The sequence below is a fragment of the Parambassis ranga genome, chromosome 24 (assembly GCF_900634625.1).
Source record: "Parambassis ranga chromosome 24, fParRan2.1, whole genome shotgun sequence".
Taxonomy (NCBI): Eukaryota; Metazoa; Chordata; class Actinopteri; family Ambassidae; genus Parambassis; species Parambassis ranga.
This window is the reverse complement of record NC_041043.1, coordinates 1,952,006-1,967,806: the sequence shown is the minus strand read 5'-3', so window position 1 is coordinate 1,967,806 and position 15,801 is coordinate 1,952,006. Positions and strand designations below refer to the sequence as shown.

Below are 15,801 nucleotides of genomic sequence, written 5' to 3'. Positions count from 1 at the left end.
GCTTTCTCTGCAGCAACATGCCCAGTGTGTGTAGCCCAGCACTTCCAATTGCGCTTTCCCAAATAATCATTAAACCAGTTCAGCCCTTAGTAAATATTTTAAGAACCTTTGTAAACTAGAAGGCAAATACACACCTCAGTGACACACGAACACAGAGTGTAAGTCAGAGGCGGTGCTGGGAAATCGGGCACGCAGATTTCATTGTTTTTCAGTGTGTTGGGCTTAGACAAGGTTGAAAACGATGAGGTCATCCCTATTGTGTACTCACAGCATTCTCACACATTCCTCTGCATGCCATTGTAGACCAGTGGCTTAGCTGAAGCCATGACAGGATGAACCTAGTAAAAAAAAAACTTTTTTTTCTGTCATTATAAAGCCACGAAGCTGAAATCTATTAAGGTCAAGGATGGAAACTCCACACTGGCTTGCGAGGCTATCGACCTACAAGCCAAAACACTCCTTTTCTTGGATGAGCACAGCGAGCAGAAAGGTTGCAGTGAGGACTACTGATCATGACAGGCCACTTTCCTGTTTTGGTTTCTGCTTCCACCACCTGCTAGCCAGATGTTGTAGGCCTGGTCATTGTGACTCATTTTTTGGATTAAAAGAATGCTGTCTACAGGTCCATTTCACAACTCCATCTTCTAGTCTAGTTTGAGTCAGTCTGTGAAGTTTAATTAATGTTAATATAGTTAATTCACCTACTTTAAAACAGATCAATTAAAGTGTTGAATTAAACTTCAATTGAAATTACCTGCTTTATCAAAAGCAAGCAAAGCAGCAGCTGTTTCTAGTTTTTCAAGATTTGGAATTTGCTACTTTTTTTTTTAATTAACTGTAACTTTTTGCTAGAGAGAACACATAAATACTCTTGTATTTGTGTATTCTATCTAGCAGAAGCCTTGAACATTGAAATAAGAATGAAGATTTCAGCATTTTAGAGGCCAAATAATGAATCTAAAATAATCAAAGGTCTTATATAATGGAAATAATCACTTCTCACAGGCTGAAATATGAAACATATCAAGTGGCAGTGAGGAATTCATCACTATCAGCATTATCTCTGGCTTTGTACAAGGATCTGCAGAGCAGGAAGAGTGTTAAAGGTTCAGCCAAAAGCTGCTGCTGTTGTTTCTTTCGGTAAATCAAGATGGATTTATGCGTTTACCACCCCTGGTACGATCTAGGACCTCATTGGAACCAACTACGCCATGCAAGATGATCTTTCATTACAAGCATTTCTCCTACATTATACCATAATCGAGCAATGGAGCTTCATTTACTTAAAAAAAAAGATTTTCATCCAAATCTAGAATTCCATGTGATTCAGCTCTAAAACATAAAACTTTATACTGCTTGTGTTCTGCGTTCTGTATCAAATTAAACATCACAACATACACATTATGAAACCATTGAGGTTTTTAGATAGGAGGTTAGTGGACTGTACAGACACATGTCATACAATGTGTTTCTTTGACTGTCCTTACGGGCAGCTGACAGTCCTGTTTAGACTGAGGTGTCATGAGCACCAAACCAAAGTGGGATAAATTATACATACTCTTATACAGGCATCTTAACATAACCCCTCCCAAGCCGCTTTACAAGAACCATCAACATGGACACAAGATTATCTGTTTGGTTTGTTGAGGCTCAGTGGAGCATTTGAGCTAAGAAAGAGAACTCAAACTGACATTAAAATCACAGAGACTGTCAATTACAGCACACTTAATGAATCCATTTCAAGGCTGGGAAGAAACTCAAAAGCTTGTTTACTTTAAAGCCAGATTCTTTCCCTCTGAACCGTGTCTTTATGCTGTAGCTGATCTGCAACGTGTGGCATGTGAGAAGAAGACTAAATCTTTTATATCTTTTTCATCACATAAAACAGTCAACTTCTTTCAAAGTAATTGGAAGCATTACACACTGCATGCAGCATAGACAGTAAATAAAAAGAAACCTGATGTAAACAGAGGACAGCTTTTCCAGCTTCAGGTAGTTGGAAGTTAGATCAAAGTCATGTTGAACAATGACCAGAAAATGTCTTCCTTTAATCCTGCCATTCTGTTTCCCCTACTTGTGAGACTGTCGTCAGTGGAGGTTTCCTCACAACAACACAAGAGGAAGGCCAAGGTCTTTTAAACAAATTGCATTTTTGACCTTTAGGTTCATCTTAAAACTCCAATATAGTAGTGAGAACCTGGCTGGAAACTAAATAGTAATACAATGTAATTTACAGCCTGACTGTAATACTCCTCCATCAATATATATCATTTTGTAATTGAGTGAGGTGGCTATATTTTAGTGCACTGTTCTCCCTTTTTATTGACAGGAAAGCACTAAAGTGGTATCTGATCAGCATGGAAGCATAAAATGAACAATGTGTGTTATGTAATTGTGCGTGCTGCTATTTTACAGTTTTTAACCAGGGAGTTCAGGCATCAATTCGAGTGGGTTCTCATCCCATCCGCATCATTGTCGTGAGGATAGGTCACATGTTCCAGGGGGATATGGATGTCGTAATGCGACAGTACTAACGACCGCAGCACCACGCCACCCTCAAATGTATACACTTATATAGTTTATGATCATCTTTGATTCACACATACACCATTGCCATTATTACAGCAGTGGCGCTGATGCTCTGTAATTTTTCCTTATATAAAAACATATACTGTACAGTCTTCCACTTCTGCCCATACTCATAGCCTCATTTTGCCCTTGATATCTTTCTCCCTCTAACCTGAGACTTCTGTACAGCTCTCATTTCTATTTACAGCTTCCTTGTTTTGGTCCTTTTTTCTCTGGAGTCCTCCTGACAGGTACCTTTCTGACTCAGGCTACTCTTATTTAATTCTTCTATAGAAGTCCCTTCTCCTCTTCCTACTGGCAGTTCTACTGGGCTTCTTTTAGATTCTTGCAAAAATAAAACATATTTAGAGTTTTCAAATAGCTGGACAGTGAACATCACACTGTGACACTGCTACAACATACTGAAGACCTCAGCTGAGTGAGCATACTTTAAACCAAACAACAAAAAGGCAGCAAGTCAAAATAAGTAGTCTGAATTAGTCTACCATGGTCACCTGATCATTGTACCCTAATACATTGTTTAAAATTGTAAAACCGAGTCCAGTAGCAAGTAAACGTGATTTAGTAGACCAGTTTCAATGATTGACCTACCTTTATAGAACATTTAAACAGTATCCAAGTAATACTACCCTGGCACTGCCAAAAACATGTCACATCAGGATTCAGGCATATTGCTCAAAAAGCAAAGACACTGTGTAAGACTGTCTAGTTGCTAGTATTGCAAGTATATATATAATATAAATATATAATAAATATATATATAAATACATTTAATTTATGAAACAATTTAATACTACATTATTTCCTGACAAATATAACTGCATAAATTTCAAGTTGTGGCTCCACACATGCATATTAATTGTCCCAAAATGGCACAAGAGAGACAGCAGCAATTAACAAATCCAACTGGGTCAGAAAAGCACTTCTATCACTAATACCAGCCCAGGCAGCCAACAGTAGCAACATCCTTTTAGTCATTCTGCAAGACAGAAATTCGAGAGCCATGTCTGCTTGAAAACAGATGGCAAGGCAGTTGGTAGGAATTTCAGAAACGCTCCCATACATGTTTGGGGATAAGATTTACAGTTCTTGTGCTCACTGTTGTTCTTGCAATGTCATTATGGAGTCAAAGAGAAAAGCGGATGATGACATCCTGTCAGAATAATCAACTTCACACACAAATTCATTTTAATGCAGGAGAATAAACACCATCTGCACTTGACTTTTCATACCAGACAGCTGACGTGTTGTGGTCATTCTACCAGTTCTGCAGCTAGTTCAAAACGGACTGCAGCACCTGCAAGGCAATTATCACTAAGGCTGTCAGTTTTTATTTGATATTCGAACATAAGTTCGAACGAGGGTTAAAAGTTTGTATTCTAACTGTAATTGCCCATTCGAATGTATGATTTAAGCACGTCAGACCATTTGAAGTAGTGTGCATTGTATTCCGGTAGAGGGCGCTACCTTCGTATTGACATATCATAGTGGCCCTCATTACCTGCAGCCTCTCAGCAGTAAAGATCAGCAACATTAAGCCAACTTTTGCTAAATGGATATTAACGGGCCCTGGGCGGACAATCACAACGCCAACACACACAAGAAGTCGCGTGTGGGGGTATTTTGGTTTCTACACATTGGACGGTAACGTTGCGTGTTCACGTCGGCAGGCAATATTGTGAACAAAAAAAGAGCCGCACTTGATCCCGATCATGTTGATAAACTTGTGTTTCTTGCAAATAATATCAGAAAGTGATTCGGTTAGTGAAGTTCAACTGTTGCTCTGTTTAAACTTGCTACAAAGCTGTCAAAGCGCCTCCCGTTATCTGTGATATATGTTTGGTTCAGGGAATTTTTCGGCTGCTCTTCCTCCGCCACCGGTAATACAGTGACACTTTGACACTTATAGCGACAAGCATTAAAGCAATACGTTCATAAATAATGTTTTTTTTTTTAAAAAAAGGAGATTTTTACAGGCTTTGCAGTCAATAAAAAAGCCAAGTGAACAAAGCAATTAGCAATGGGACTATACAAACTTAATTCCTGTCAAACTATATTGTTAACATGACCATTTAGTGTTTATTGAACAGATAGAATAATCTCAATGGATCTTTTCCTGGATAAATAAAGGTTAAGTAAATAATAAAATTATGGACTACAATGGTGTACAAAGAAGACAAATCAAGCATCCATGCACTACCTCACGGTCGCACCCGCTACTCATTAGGGACAGTAAGTGCAGAACAATACGTGCTTTCACATTAGTGTCCAAAAGTCACCAGAGAAAGTCACTAGATTTGTCACTAGTTGCTTTTGACAAAAAACAGATTTGGAAAGTCACCAAATTTAGCGAGTCGCCAAGTTGGCAGCACTCGCATTACTCAATGCGCATGTCCTGAACTAAACAAAACACACCCCCCGAACCATGATTCATGTACCGAACGGTTTGGATTTTTTTTCCCTGATTCATCCCAATGCCTAGTATTTAAGTATTGTTCTCATTATATCCAGGCTGTCCTCGCTCTCTCCATCTGTACAGTATGTTCCTTCTGTCTACTTCTGCAGGGATTAGCCTGCCTAGTCTTTGTTTCATGATGTTTTTATAGATTTTTTTCCCCTCATCTGTCACAACTGAAATCTAAAGCTTTTTTTATGCTTAATCCACGCTGCCTCGTGCTATAATCCACTTACAGCCCCAATTAGAATCTATTTCACCCAACATATGAAAAAAAATGAATTTAGCTTTCAAGTTTTCTCACCTCAGTTGAAATGGCTGAAAGTAACCACTTCCTCTGGTGACCTCTCTCTTTCTGGCTGTCATAAAAAGGCCCTGACAAAGCCTCAACAGGGCTTCAGAATTATCCTCATGGATCAAAAGAGATATGTTATTTCACATATCAGAGAACACACCGGGCTATTCCTTGAGCGCAAACAAAATGCTGGACTTCAATTTGTTTCAAAAGCACACAGATCTAGGCTTTGTAGCAAAGCTGCACACCTGCCGTGTTTTCTTCACTTTTGAAATGTTTCAAAACAATTTGTCAATCGCAATGAATTTGATGGTGATCACCTTGGTTAGTTGTTCTAAGTAACTTTCATGTGATTGCTTACTGGCATTATATTGCTGTCCAACAAAAGATACATTATAGATTAAATCATTGCATACAAATTAGATTTTTCTTGCCTGCCTGTGAGCCAGAAGTCTACAGACTTGGTAAGCTTTTTATTTTCCGGGTTTTCAACTAGGGCTGCAATGATTATTCGAGTATTCAAGTAATATTTGAGGGCAAAATGCATCTACAACTAATTTAGTGTTCGATGCCTCATTAGTGACGTCATCGAGAATGATTCTCAATGACCTATTTTCAACACTATTCTTCACAACAAGCAAGCGCCCGATTACAGACCAAACATCACCACTTCTGCAGTACCATCACTTGACCTTTTCTTCTTCATTCAGTCTAATAGGAAACCAGACAGGTATATTTTTTGGGTCCCACATCCATTTTTTTATCCAAACAGTGATTCTAATATGGGGTGCTGATTAGGTAGCATATCATCCTGGAGCCATCCTAGAGTGATTTACTGGTTGAAATTACAGTTGGCAGTGATCCATTTGCCAAATCTGGTTTTTCTGTGTTGGCAAAAACCTGTATTTAAGGAAGCCACCTCTACATTTACTACACAGGATAAACACTGATTTGCCAAGGCCACATAGTTTTAGTAAATCATTGTATTTCTCAAGTCACTGCCAATCCCAGGACTTTAAACTGAGAGACCTCATATTTTAATATACAGCATGCAAAACACAGAGAAAAAATAAAATGACAGTATCAATGCAGAAAAGATTAGCACCAGCCCATCAAAAGGATGACTTACATTTGTGGAATGGGGAGAAAAAAGAGATGGAGAGATAAGTTGAAGAATGTGGAAATAAATGATGAGAATGTCAGAGTCCTGGCATGCTTTCCAGAACAGGAAAACAGCAAGACGAGAGGAAAAGACACTGTCAGTGATGGCAGAAGGGAGGAGGGACTCGTGGGAGGTGCGGAGTAAAGAAGTAGCGACAGAACTGAGACAGAGAGTGAGAATGAGGCAGCAACTGGGTATGGGAGTGGAGCACTCCATGCATACTTGTGTGGAAGGTGAGACAGGTAAGATTCCCATCACCACCAGCTTCTGTCAATGGTACATTGCATGTGAATAGTGAAACTGCAAGCTGGCTAATTATGGGAATAAAATGTCCTCTTTTTCCTCACATTGCATTTGCCAGATTTCCCTTAGTTTGCACTGCCAAAAAACGTGCCTGTCCCAGATAAGGCTAGAGCCTTTTTGATAGAGTGATCACATCCAAATCATGGTGTATCTGATACAAACTTAAACCTGAAATCCATGCTTACAAGCAGCACCAAAGATTCCAGGAAATTCTTCATTTCTAACTCAAAAAGAACTCCCCTACTGTGCTTCTGATTGAGGAGATTGAAACCCTTTTGAAGACAAGTTTTAGCCAACTCCAGCTGTTTAATCTAGGAACATCTAGTGATGCTTCCGCTGCTCAACATCAAGTCTTTCAATAATCTTTCAGCTGCCCCTGACATTTTTATTTTCTCTTCCCCTTCCCTTTTTTTCCACCTCCCCTTTAATTTAGCAGCTACATGTGTGACAGAACATGTGCGCCTCCACCTACACACTCAATTTCAATAGCCTACTTAATATTGTAAATGCGACACAGCCTCCAGATTTGCTCAGCCTTGGCATTCACAGGCAGCACTGAGGGAGAGCTGATGGAATGAGGTGTTCAACTGCTAATACATGAGAGTTTGTTTGTTATTTTCACGCAGCAGCTGCAGCAGCCAAAGCAAAATAGGCAACTGCTGTCTTGGAAGGAAGACATTTCTAATGCTGCTGTTTTTATTTGAAAATAACGTCCTTTGTCCTTTTGCTTTTGTAAAAGCAGGAAGTAAGAGTGTTTCTATGTGTGTATGCAAACCCCCCTGGAGGGCTTAGGCTGGTAGCCTGAGGGCAGACTCCACAGGTGGAGACGGCAGCAATAACAGAAAACAGAGCTTCTATGAGATTGGGGTCCACTAACAATACAGAAACCCTCCCAGGGTGTCATTAAAGCAGAGAGAAGTACAAGAATGGACTAAGAATTTGCATCTACTTTAGTAGTGAGTTTAAACCTAGATGATGGGAGCACTTATGGCACCTTCATCACTGTTACATCACTATTCAAATCTGATTAAACGGCCATTTTGATTAATAGGACAAGTCTTGACAGAGCCTTGGTAGAAAAAAAACGATTTCTGATTGCCTCATTTCTCCTCACTGCACATCCCTCACTTAAGAAAAGCAGCCTATGCATAAATTATTACATTAAACTACGGTTTTAATAGGGAAAAACTTTCCTTGCAAAAAAAAAAAAAAACAACCCAAGGTCGCTCCTCTCTGAAAGATTTCTATGCGCATCAGCACCTTACAGAGGTTTGCAGAAGTGGAGCAGATGTCAATTCAACCCTTTAAATGCCTGGCAACAAAATGCACTGCAACGCTGATGATTTTGCACTGTAAGGACAGAGCTGCTGCTTCACCAGAAATGTGGCATTTTTCTCACAAGACTCAACTCAAGTCACTTCGATTGCTGCACGATGGACAGAGAGCTTGACATGGAGAGGAAACCCACACGAGCGGCTGCAGCTAGTCATCCCAATTATGCAGCAGTCACGCAGCGACTTAACCAAACAACAATTACCGCTATCTGATGGACATTTTGCAAGATTTCCTGTTTCTTTAAGAGCAGCGGTGAATCGCTGTCTGCATTTCAAACTGTGCTGTGTGCTGTGAGGCGGCACGGTGAACGAGGCTGCTGCATGAAGGCTAAAAAATGCTACACAAAACCAGACACTGAGCTCAGGACGTGAGTGACAGAGAACCTCGTAGGAATATAGTTGGATAAATGAAACATTAACCTGAAAACAGACGGACTGCGATACACCCACACTTCAGCGAAACCTGACTGCTAGCTAAACTTTTCATTGTAGTTTCCCCTGCTTAGCGTCACCGCCAAATTACAGTAATGACCCGTTCAATTACTGAAATAGGCAGATATTGAATGAATCATTATCGACTCGTCTAGTGTTAACAAAAACATGTTTGTTTATATCGCCTGTGTCTGAGCACAACGGAGGAAAGAGCGCACTCACCTTTATTAATGTCCACCTTGTCTGCCCCCTCGAGAGGAGGAACAACGCTCTCGCTGCTCAGTCACCGGCATTCAAAAAGCACAAACAAGGAACGTGTATGAGGAGAAACCTCTGTGCCTCTTCACCTTTATGTTTGTTGCTGTCCGTGCACTCTGCCGACCGCCGCTCGGTTTGTTCAAATCAGAAGTTCATCCAAAGTTGCAGCAGTTTGCTCCGCCTCACGACGACGATGAGGTCACCGCCTCTCTGAACTCCTCCGGACCGAACTCTCGCGAGATCACAAGCACGGTAGCAACAACTGGAGAGGCGGACTGCGTAGTCTCGCGATTGGACGGTGAGTGAAAGGAAAAGAGCGGATAGGCAGAGTACTGGTGAAAGGATGAGAGAGGGAGAGCGTTGCTCTGGCAACAGAATCAGATGGGCTTTTCAGCAACGGATTACCCCCCCCTCACGCAACTGGTGTTTGAGTGGCAGGTTTAAGTGTTGATGAATCCTGAAAGATAAAACCCGATTGCATCATCTATTGCAGTTTGTATGCAGGTATAGCAAAGTAAAAGGACAACCATTGGCTAACAAGACCGAAATGGATCCTGTTAACTGGAACTGTTAGGTAGACATGGCTGAGATGGGTGTTAAAGGAAGTTAAATTAAAGATGCACTAGCCCAAAGATGACACACTACGTGTTGCACTATTTTTATTAACATTTCCTGTCACAAGTTTTGTGAACAGTAGGTTAGTTACCTATGTATGTTTAAGGTTATATATAGTTTATATGTGCATACTGACTTAAGATATTTATACAGCTCATGGTCACATTTAGAGCTACAAAAATAAAGGCCCTCCTAAATGTTAGTTACTGGTCTGTAAAGAGACAGAGTAATTTAATCACAGTGTTAGCATTCTGTTAACCAGCAGAGTGCGATTAGGCTCTATGTTTGCAATAATTGCACTGTCTGCAGCACATGGAGCAGCAAAACAAACTCCAGTGGTGTCTTCACTGTATAAACTAGTTTTGTTAATAACAATTCCTGCTTATAACCACATTAGCTGTGTAAACATGGAACTAGAGATATTTTTTCATTTAAATGCTTTGTTGCCCGTAAAGTTGCTAAACAGTGAATTTTAGTCTTTAAATAAATATACAGTTAGTAATAAACTAAGACACATTTCTTAATGTATGCAAAAGATTATTACTTAAATGCCAAATGCTCAGCTCTACAGATTCAACCTGCTTTCTGCACATGCATTAATTATTTCTGCATGAAATTTTAATTAGATAAGAGGAAGAACATTGCCCTAATTAAAGCATCTCAGCAGGTACTAACACGAAGAGTGTGAATTGTTTGAGAGGAATTCAACTCTCTCTCTCTCTCTCTCCTGCGTAGTCACCTGTGAACAGTTACAACCTTGTTCTGTCTCTGTCCTCACAGTCTGCCTTTTCTTCTCTGTTATTATATAGTGACAGAAGTTCTCATCTTCATTCATTCATCCATTTTCTCTTCATTTACCACTGGCTTCCTTTCTATTCCTCTTTCCATCTATGTACCCATTATTCTGAAAAGTCATCAGAATTACATAACAATCTAATAAAGACAAAGAGGAAAAAGATTACTGTCATTAAAAACACTCTGTAGCTCTGTGGGTCTTAACACTACCCACCCCATTCTGTCACGGGGCGGATATTTGTGTGGGCGGTGTGTATTGTTCTCTGGTGAAAAACTGCTCCCCCTGGATTAGCTCAAGTAGTCTAATTGGGTTAGCCACAGAATGCAATTCAGTTTGGATTAAAGAATGGAGAAGACACATCATCAACAAGCAGTGACAGAGAAGCTTCACCGTTCATTTCACTGCCAGTACAACTGTCATTGAGCTACTAAAAATAATCACACAAGAGTAGGTGGAATGATGGAGTTTAGAAGTGTTCATAAGAACAATGTAATGCGAAGTTTCCAAATACATAGAGATCATTATTCACACTGCATTTACAAGAAAAGATCGTATGTGACCCGATGCAGAGGAGTTGTGTGTGTGTTTCTAGTTATGCACCAGTAATGCCACAAACACCCTGGCAGCTGGTGACAATTTGTGCCTTCAAACTCACTTTCAAGCTCAATTTATGTGCATCTGCAAAGCTGGAAAAGACAGCAGTAGTTGCTGTGTAACCTTATTCTATTGAACCTTGTATTATACAGTCTATAAGGTAGATTAATGATGCATTTGTGGTCAGAGGAGCAGACACACTCACTTCCCTACATTCACACACTTAGTGCAGCTGTTGAAAACCGAATCTCTTCTTATAGTCTGCAGCTTTTACCTGTGGAAAGCTGCAGCAACGATGTCACCCCCACTGTCAAAATGAAGCCTACTGAACTCCTCCTTCAGCTTGGAGAAGAGGTCTGATGATGACAAACTTAGGTGAAGGTCAATGTTGTCAATTTTCATTCAAGCCCTTGCAAAAAGTTGGACTACGGTACATGTGCTTTGAACAATCACTGATTTTGAGTATAAGGAAATGATAAAGGATGCGTATCAATAGACATACATTTAAAAAATAATTTTTAGATGAACAGAACAGTTTTTGCTTCCATTGTGGGATGCATCAAAAAAAAACCTATGTACAGCATAAAAATGTGGCTACAATTGCAGCTCAAAACCTTGAATGGGGACACAGTCCTTCTCAAGTGGGGAATGTTCCAATTCCTTAGTAATTACTAAGCAGTATATGATGACAAGCCTGAAAACTGTACTTCTTCTTCTTGCATGCAGCTTGCTCAAAATCCGCTGAGACTGAATTTGTGCATATCAAAAGATAATTCTGCAGTTCTTTCGCAAGGTGAAGATCCTGTTTTTACAGTAGTGCCATCTTGGATCTGGATCTGTGCTATTATGTTCTAGGCTGCTCTGAAAGGAAAGAAGAAACGAGTCTTAAAAAGGAAGGCTGCTTTTGAAGCTCCAGACTTTGACCCTTCATCTATGACTCCGTGCCCTTTACATCACAGCACGCTGCTATCGTATCTGCTTGTGACACTGCAGAAGCCACTCATTACATGTCTGAGTAATATTTAGATGTCAGCCCAGACATGGGGCAACCACGTAGCACCCCGAGAGGGAGGGGGCGGGGGTGGAATTCCTGTCTCTGTTACCCCTGGAAGCAGAGGAATGAAAAGAATGGGCCCCATTCAGAAAGTTCCACTCAAACGGCGCTCCTACACTAATAGAGATTGACATGAAGAAAGGCGACAAGTTCTTTTCTCACACACTGGTTCTTTTGTCCCCTTTACGAAGGGGTGTAATGCAGACAGTGTGCTCTGAAAACGGAATTTGATGCGCTTGTTTGTCATAAGTGGAGACCACTGTGTCTTGATTGGAGTGTGTGCGCAATTAGTGTTTTGTTGCACCATGTTATTGTGATTGTAAACTGGTAAAGGGTCATTTTCTCAGCTGAGTGGCAGATGTTTAGAACATCAAACAATGATGTTTCAAATCACTGTTTCAAATGAAAGAACAAACAGAGCTGGACGTTTACCATATTTATTTCTCCACTTAAACACATTTTGAGTAAAGTGATGTTTGATTCAAGCATGTGGCCATCAAATGCATTGAGTTCACATTTTAAATTTTACATTTCAGTCTGAGCATCAGAATCTATTAGGACGCTAATTTACAATACAGAAAGTACAGCTAGGGCTAATGGCAGTGTTCCAAAACCTGCAGTTCCTCAAGTGGCCTCTTGAGGCTAGCTCTAAAACTGAGTCAATCCCCATAGAACTCAAAATATCAGTTTTCAATTGCAAATAATTTTATGACAAATGGATATTCATTTTTGTACTTCTCATGTGTAAGGCTAAGAGTTGTGCACAGTTGAGAGAGCAACTTCTTTGAGTGACATATAGGCACCATTTTATTCTTTTTTTTATATGAAAAGCATAGGGGCATGCAGATTATAGAGGGGGGGCGTAGCAGAGTTAGACTATAGACTATGCTTTAGAAAATGCTTAGATATGACTAATTATAAACTTTATTAAACTGTAGCTCAAACTAACAGCTTGCTGTTTATGTTGCATGGTTTTCGTGTTTTTTTTTGGATTGACTGAAAGTTAGGCAGACGTGAGCACTGCCAAGATGAATGAAGACAGAGCTGCTACATTAAGATTCCAAAATGTTCTTCAGGAAACCAATAGTTTATATATTAGAGGTTTAGCTCATCTCTGTATTTTCAATCTGATGTTTCAACGTAAACCAAAGTTGTTGAAACAAGAAGGAGAATTCAGGGAGGTCCATAAAATAATTCTAAGCCGTCCTTTTAGACATTCTTCTGCACTGAATTTAGTGTGTGAATCCAGGATATGTTCATAAATTTGATAGGACATTGTCCTACCTAGGACTTGAAGATTTTGGCTGTCAAGATATGGAAGAGTTACCAGGACCTGTGCTGGAGTCGTCAGCCTTTAGGGTTTGAGCAGTTGGAGCTAGACAAATAAACCACTTCATCACAAACCCTATGCAATCAAATGTATTTGCACACCTCAAATTCCTGTCCATCAATTTAAGAGCCATTTGCTAAAGCAAACAGATGAAGGAAGAATAAATCAACCATTTCATGGGTGTATCTTCAACCCATATTATATTGATTCTATTGAATAAACAGGCGCTGCTCTTGTGCAGCAAAAAGAAAAATCTGTAGTGCATGGTGAGTAAAGCAGCTCACTAAAAGGTGTGTGTCCAAGCTGCAGAGGCGCAAACACACCCACCCCATGGGCATTTTGCTTATTATTACGCATACTCCATTACCTGTCTGACAAATGTATTGCTTATGGAGAGAGTCTCCATATCTGTTAAAGAAGCAGGTGGTTTCTCTGAGGATTAACATCCGAGCTGCCTGTCAAAAACTGCACATCCCTGTTATGCTCGCAGCCGTCCCCTTTGTGGACGGAAGGTACTTACAGAAAACTCTTTTCAAGATATGTTTGTAAAGGCCTTGACACAATTCATGTTAAAAAATACCCCCCGCTTGGCACTGTGTGCGCACACGTACATCTCTCCATGAAGATAGCTGGAGCTGGGTGACTCACGGTGGTGTGAAAACACAGTGGAGAGGTGGGAGGATGACATCACAACACCCTGCAGAAGAACAAGTGCTTCAGAGCTGGACCCTATTCAAGCATGCACATAAGGGCACATACACGCACCTATAGACATATATAAGCACGCACAGTCCGCCTCCGCTGCCTCTCAATCACACCGACCGCCCCCTGTCACACGTGCGCTCACAGATACACACATTTCTTCACCAGAAATAACGCTGGTTGTCCTGGGGAGACATTGAGTTGTTTTTGATTTCTAACTTCACACTGGGGGGCGTGGGCAGAGGCAGGCTGGTGCTTGGCCAGGATGTGGACAGGCTCTGATAGGATTTGGGTATAGCTGAGGTTGGAAAAACATTAGAAAAGGAAAAATCCAGCTCTGATGTTATGAGGATTTACCAATGTCTGTGCATAAATGTGCACCTGCATTCAGCCTTACCTCATCATACCCCATCCTTCTGTGAATAGAGCACAAGTATAGAAATCAATTAACTACTGAACATAAATCCTTTATACATTCTGTTCCTGCATAAGCACTCCCATCCTGAGTGTTTCTAATACGATTGAAATCAGTATGAAAGCTTGATCTGTGAGACAAGATGCTGATGCAGTGATTCATTAACAAAAATCACCAAGTGTCCTCCCAGGCAGTGATTAAAAATAGTTAGTCAGGCTGACAAATGCATTTTTGAGTCATGCCATCATGCTGGCTTCGAAAAGATTCTTAGTTCTTGTATGTTTTGTGACATGATCCATCATTAAAAAAATCATTTTATAAGCACCTGAAATCTGCATTAAATGAAGTGAAGCCTGCAAGCTTGCATGCTGCTCTGCTACTGGCGCAGCACACACGTCAAACACGGTGGTGTGTTTGGGCATCGGTGATCTCACTTTAGTGCTGTGTGTTTGTTGCCACAGCTACCCTGAAAAATATGCTGCTGCGTTTTTGTTTCCACTGGTGTCTGTGATGTCAGCAGCCTCCTTACATTTAATGCAAGCATGGGGATTGGTTGGACACTTAAAGTACCAGTAGACAGAATTTAGAAGGATACATTTACAGACATATAATACAGTTTATTGCAAAGTCTTAACTCAGAATGATCCCTAGTCTTTTAATCATTTGGAAAAAAAAATATATAGCTGTAGCAATAGCATTAGCATTGCAATAGCATTAGCATCCTTCAGAAACAGTTCGGATAAATGAAGTCCAAAAACATCTGTATCTAATATTATAGTACTGTTAAATTATATTTTTGTTGTTGCAGAGGAACTGTACGCAAAACACCAGAGGCTCTGGAGTCAGCAGAGTCATTGGAGTCAGGCAGGGTGCTGTTGGGTAGGTCTCCTACTGTCACACTGCTTAAAATAGAGGGAACACTAAAATAACACCTCCTAGATCTCAATGAATGAAATATTCCAGTTGAAAATCTTCATTCATTACATGTGGAATATGTTGAGAACATAATAACATAAAAATAATCAATTTAAATCAAAATTTTTATCCCATGGAGGTTCAGTAATGTGTGTGGCCTCCACGTGCCTGTATGACCTTCCTACAACACCTGGGCATGCTCCTGATGAGGGATCTCCTCCCAGACCTGGATTAAAGCATCAGTCAGCTCCGGGACAGTCTGTGGTGTAACGAGGCGGTGGATGTAACAAGACATGATGTCCCAGATGTGCTTGATTGGATTCAGGTCTGGGGAACGGACAGGCCAGTCCATAGCATCAATGCCTTTATCATGCAGGAACTGCTGACACACTTCAGCCACATGAGGTCTACCATTGTCATGCACCAGAAGGAACCCAGGGCCCACTGCACCAGCATATGGTCACACAATGGGTCTGAGGATCTCATCCTGGTACCTAATGGCCACCAAACATGCTGGAGGATGTTGCAGGCAGCAGAACATTCTCCACGGTG

The 15,801-nt window shown here is 40.5% G+C and overlaps 1 protein-coding gene across 6 annotated transcripts in view; it reads right to left on the bottom strand.

The window, feature by feature from the left end:
* sipa1l1 (signal-induced proliferation-associated 1 like 1) overlaps nt 1-9,004 on the bottom strand; it is a 56,692-nt gene extending 47,688 nt beyond the window's left edge. For 4 of the 6 annotated variants that reach the window (XM_028397144.1, XM_028397146.1, XM_028397148.1 and 1 more), the window contains exon 1: nt 8,793-8,973. The gene's annotated coding sequence lies outside the window, so the exon portion shown is untranslated. Of the gene's footprint in view, nt 1-8,792 lie in introns of all 6 variants that reach the window. The other 2 variants (XM_028397149.1, XM_028397145.1) reach the window with 2 other exon arrangements.
* Nucleotides 9,005-15,801: the final 6,797 nt, after the last annotated feature.